Here is a 6,215-nt window from a genome sequence, read left to right on the forward strand (position 1 = left end):
TGTCACAAGGAAAGATGAAGTTACATACCTGGGTGGGTTCCATCCTGGAGGCAAATCTTTCCTGTGACAAAATGGCAACCAATGTAATCAAAAAAGTCAACCAACGAACAAGATTCTTGTACCGGATCTCCTCTCTGGTAAACAAGAATACCCTGAAGACTCTGGCAGGAGCACTCATTCAAGGGTACTACGACTATGCTTGCACCTCATGGTACCAAAGCACCTCAAAGGCACTAAAAACAAGATTACAAACATCACAAAACAAACTGGTCAGACTACTGCTTAACCTCACTCCTAAAACCCACCTCACCCCTGCCCACTTTGACAACCTAGGATGGCTTAGAGTAGACGACAGAGTACAGCAACTTGCAATGGGCCTGGTCTACAAGATACACTACACCACTAAGGTACCCATGTCGAAATACTTCCCAAAGGTTAGTGAATACCATGACCACAACACCAGAGGGAGTTCCACAAATCATGTTGTTCAACCCAGATTCGGCTGAAACAAGGGACTAAACACGTTTCGCAATTATGCCACATCAATGTGGAACGCACTACCCTCAGCTGTAAAATAATGTGAATCCCTACCCACATTCAAAACCGCTCTCAAAGAGCACCTACGGGAGGCTGCAATTCGAAACTGGCCCCTGTAAATGTCCAACCCCTCCCCCCCATGTAGTTTCTTCCCCCTCAAATGTATATACTCTCTTTTAGAAACTCTGTCTCTTGAACAGTACTGTATATTTGTATGTCATAAATGTCTGGATGTAACAGTACTGTTTATCTGTATGTCGTGTGTATGTCATAAATGTAACAGTACTATATATACCTGTATGTCATGTATGTCCCTATGCCATAAATGTAATGAATGTTGTGATGTCATAAATGTCACTATGAATTGAAAATGGGGGACCCTGATGTAAACCAGACAAACGTCTTTCTCTGGTCTGCATCCCCTTAACAATTGTGTGTATTGAGCCATACTGTATTGTACCCATTCTGCAATCTGTTAAATAAAGTTTTCATTCATTCATAAATGTTATGATGAATTGAAAATGGGGGACCCTGATGTAAACAAGACGAAAATCTTTTTCTGGTCTGCATCCCCTTAACAGTTGTGTGTATTGAGCTGTACTGTATTGTACCCATTCTGCAATCTGTTCATAAAGTTTTCAATCAATTCAATCAATCAATCAAGGTCCACCTGAGTCATTGAAAAACTGCATCTCAAAACAAACTTTTTTTTATTGTTTTATTGGACAGGCTGCCCTCTTGACTCCCAACAGTAATAATTAATAGTATTGTCCCGTCTCATTACTTCTTCACAAATGTAGTTTATTTATCCAGATTTCCATCTCAAGGCAAATCCTTCTTATAATAATTTTCTGTATGGGATTACTGTTTATTAGTTGGCCTCTTTGCATATAAGCGAATGATTGGTGTGTGTACTGTTTACACTTGGTTTACAGGTAGTGGTAATATTTACACATTGGTTAACATGCTGCTGTTCCTATGTACAGTTTCTTCCGGGTTCTACTAATCACCCCAAAGTACCAGAAAATACCCCAAAATACCCCAAAGTATACCCTAAAATACCACAAAGTATCACGAAATACCCCAAAGAACCTCAACGTTTTTTAAACATATTACTATTGGTCTTTTTCCTTTTCCTAACAAACATAAAACAGCCATCAAACAAAACAAATGAAAGGTGCTATAGATACAAATGGTATGTAATTGATTAATTTATCATCTAAGAAATGTTTGTGGATCGAAAATGTTGTTTACATGTTGTTGCATGTATCCCCTCCCTACTTCCCATTTCCCCCATGTGGAATGCACCCGATTGGATAAATTACATGCTGGTGCTCAACATCTAGTGGCTGAACGTTATCTAAAACAATAAATAGGAAAGAAAGAAACCTAGAAAGAAGCTATACAAATATAATAATTATGTTCAGTGTCCAAAACTCTTAACTCATGAATAACTTCTAGGAAGGTGGGGGGGGGGGGCACCAATACGAATCACACAAGTAAGAGAGTTAAGATCGAGAGTTAGTATCGTCGCCCTCGCCCTCGCCCCTGACCCCGACGGCAGTTGCCACCAAGGGTTTTGCATTTTTCACACAAGTGCCGGAGATGTTCTTTCTCCGGGTCTGACTGGTCCAGTCCGTCAGGTTTCTCCAGAGGGCTCTAAATGAGGACACACATTGTTTGTAGTTATTGTTATTATAATTATCACACACACCGCATACAGGAAACATGAAGCTCCAGGAGAAGTACAGGGTAAAGGATTCCTCTCTCAAGGGACACCTACGGGAGACTGCAATTCGAAAACTGGCCCCTGTAAATGTCCTAACCCAACCCCCTCCAATGTACAGTAATTTACCTAGTATGGTTTTGTCAATATTCCAATGTACAATTTTGCTTGTTTGTACAGTGTCCCCCCCCCCCCCCCCAATGTACAGTTTTGCTTGTTTATACAGTGTGCCCCCCCCCCCAACCACCTCTAATGTAAATTACCCAGTATGGTTGTCAATATCCCAATGTACCCAACCCCCCCCCACACAACCCCACCCAACCTCCTCCAATGTACAGTTTCTACGTCAAATGTATATACTCCCTTTTCTTGACCCTTTTTGTATCACAAACAGTACTGTATTTGCAAATCTGATATGTCATAAATGTATAGATGTAGCAGTACTGTCTATCTGTATGTCATGTATGTCATATATGTCCTGATGAATTGAAAATGGGGGACCCTGATGTAAACAAGACGAAAGTCTTTCTCTGGTCTGCATCCCCTTAACAATTGTGTGTATTGAGCCGTACTGTATTGTACCCATTCTGCAATCTGTTAATAAAGTTTTCAATCAATCAATCAATCAATCACTCAAGAGTACTGTTAGATTTGCACTCTGGTCGGATGACAAACTTATTTTCCTTGTACTTTACTAATGCTGTATATCAATACATTTGATTTTAATCAAATTTGTATCCATCTCAAATTGCTTTCGCGTTGCCTGTGGATTCTGTGTGCACACAGTCCTGCAGTTGCAAGCCCTTAGCTGGCGGGGTGTTTATGTTTGCAAATTCAGGTGTGCGAGAACGCACGTTCAATTTAGTCACATTCCTCATTCGGGGAGCGCAGCTGAGAACACTTTGGCTGTTTTAAGAACACATTTCCACACATTCATGAATCCGGCAGGGATCTTTCTTAGTTCGTAAGAAAGATATTTAAGAAGACACTTAAGAAAATATTCGAGAATGAGGTCCAATGAGTAAAGCAGTTTTGTGCAAACACATTACACAGCAGATGCATTATTTATTTGGTTTGGGAATATTCCTACTTTCAAAGAAGTCTCTTAGTACCACTACCTTTGCCACAAAATTAAATCTATTCCAGAAGTCGAAAGCCAACAACAAAAGCAGGCAGGGCATATAGGGTGAACACTGACCCTGCATGCCAAGTCATTACCTGCTTGTGAGGGTAAATATTGATGCAGCAGTCTTGACACTCTTGTCCCATGTCAGCCCAAGAGTTCCCACTCATCCATGTCCGGTGGCACTGAGAACACTCGTATTCACCAAAACACCTCCCCTCCCCTTGGTACGGGGTTAGACCTTTACCGCTGCTGGGCCGAGTCTGTACAACAACAGTCATTAGACTTGACCACATGCACCTTAATCTTCAATCAATATCTGAAATTACTACCTTGCCTAAATGACTATGCTAAGTAATATCTTTACTACTATGCACACAAGACTGTAGCACCCAAGTTCAACGGTTTGATGAACATTGTTACTTAGCTGCCAGAGTTGAACCCTTCCCGTCTGACCTGTTATACAGAACTTGCAAGTCGCTAAATGTTTCTTTTACACTAAACACTAAATGTAAATGTAATCGCATCTATTTCGTGCCTGCTACAAACTTTGCCTATATCAGTCAGCCGTGATATACGAGGCAATTCTCGGTGTGTAAAACGCAAGGGCTTTAGCTTCTCATAACCTTTCTCTTGGACAGGGGCTGACATTTGGTTACTTTGGCACGGAGAGACCAATCCCAAGTCCATTGGCACTTTCTCGGCTGAGCTATAGTCACTTTTTCGCACCTACTCCCCAACTCTGCATATGTGCAGATTGCCCACGGTCAGAGCCTCTGGATTGTCCAGAGAGATCTAGGTTTATCAATCTGCGCATGCAGAGATGGGGAGTAGGTGCGAAAAAGTTACTATAGCGCGGCCGAGAAAGTGCAGATCGACTTGGGATTGGTCTCTCCGTGTTCAGGAGACTCAGTCGTATAAAAGTATATTGGATCATGTCTCCAGCACCCCCAGTGCTCACTTGACCGCAGTTCGCGCTTGCCACCATCAACAAACACACCAAGGGCGTGCGCAGCCTGCTGCCGCGGTTACCGCATTACCGCGGTATCGCTGTTACATCACGCCCACCGCAGAGTTAAGCTGAATACCGCATCACAGCTGTTTTTTATAATAATAATAATAATAATAATGATAATAATAATAATAATAATAATAAAATATTATAAGGACCCTGATGTAAACAAGACGAAAGTCTTTCTCTTGATTGATTGATTGAAAACTTTATTAACAGATTGCAGAATGGGTACAATACAGTACAGCTCAATACACACAATTGTTAAGGGGATGCAGACCAGAGAAAGACTTTCGTCTTGTTTCCACCAGGGTCCCCCATTTTCAATTCATCATTGTACAAACTTAAAATCTTGAAGGGAATGAATGATCTACACAGAGTTACAACAATGCCCCCTTCTGGCGATCTTTGGAGTACATTTGTCATGGAGTCGCAGCTGAACTCCACTAAAGATTGTGGCACTAAAGAAAATTATATTATTTTCTTTACTTCTCTCTTAGTACCCCCTCTGTCTGTCTGGTTAAAGATGTGATGTTTTACGATGTGATGTTTTTCTTGAGCCTTGAACAATGTATGAATGAATGTAAATCTGGTCTGCATCCCCTTAACAATTGTATTGAGCTGTACTGTACTGTACCGATTCTGCAATCTGTTAATAAAGTTTTCAATCAATCAATCAATCAATCAATCAACCCGTTATTATTATCTCATTATAATTAGAGACTTTAGAATGCATTTTAGAATGATGAAAGCAGCGCCCCTGATAGGATTCTCCTGCCAGCAGTGTTTCTATTTATTACAATTAAAATATACAGATTCAGGCAAGAAAGCTTGACAGTGCGTGCAGGTCGCCGCTCATTTTACATTTACATTCAGTAATTTAGCTAACGCTTTGATCCAAAGCGACTTACAAGTTCTGTACGACAAGTCATCACCAGGAAGGATACAACTCTATCAGCTGAGTAACAATGTTCATCAAAGTGTTGAGTGCTACAGTGTAGGTTAGTTTATTAGGACAAGTGCATGACAGTAAGGTTAGTTAACGTGAGTCTCCCTCTTTCTAGCCAGTCAACTTTGAAAAATGTAATCCAGCCAGATCATGCAAACAAATGTCATATAATAAATATGTTAACTAGGTGTACATTTTATGTCAGCATTTTAAATTAATTGGTCTATATACAACAGAAAATACTATTCATCAAATAATATGAATATTATTTGAACAATATAGCCTCCGACTTGAGTAAACGAAATAGCAAACATAAAGAATAATACCTTATTCATGATGTAGGAATCGAGAGACGATGGTTTACAGTCTGCAGGTTGTCATTGAAAAACTGCCATTCAAACCAAACGCTTTTATAGGGCAGCCAGGCTACCCTTCTGTAACGTGAGCTCATTTCAGTTTCGTTTCATTCCAGCTCAGTGTTGAAATGAAACTTAAAATCTTGAAGGGAATGAATGATCTACACAGAGTTACAACAATGCCCCCTTCTGGCGATCTTTGGAGTACATTTGTCATGGTCGAGTCGCAGCTGAACTCCACTAAAGATTGTGGCACTAAAGAAAATTATATTATTTTCTTTACTTCTCTCTTAGTACCCCCTCTGTCTGTCTGGTTAAAGATGTGATGTTTTACGATGTGATGTTTTTCTTGAGCCTTGAACAATGTAAATATGCCATTGGAGGATGTAATGATCCAACAGTCTTTCTATGAATGAATGAATGAAAACTTTATTTAACAGATTGCAGAATGGGTACAATACAGTACGGCTCAATACATACAATTGTTAAGGGGATGCAGACCTGAGAAAGAC

At 40.3% G+C, this 6,215-nt stretch overlaps 1 long non-coding RNA gene across 1 annotated transcript; it reads right to left on the reverse strand.

The window, feature by feature from the left end:
- Positions 1-1,230: 1,230 nt before the first annotated feature.
- On the reverse strand, positions 1,231-5,803 carry LOC311243792. Its single transcript, XR_014620677.1, has 3 exons — positions 5,674-5,803; positions 3,482-3,649; positions 1,231-2,196 (listed from the first exon to the last, which is right to left on the reverse strand). It is a non-coding gene; the product is annotated as an uncharacterized lncRNA (long non-coding RNA).
- Between the last annotated feature and the right edge of the window lie 412 nt (positions 5,804-6,215).

This window comes from Notolepis coatsorum (assembly GCF_963971535.1).
Source record: "Notolepis coatsorum genome assembly, chromosome: 17".
NCBI lineage: Eukaryota > Metazoa > Chordata > Actinopteri > Aulopiformes > Paralepididae > Notolepis > Notolepis coatsorum.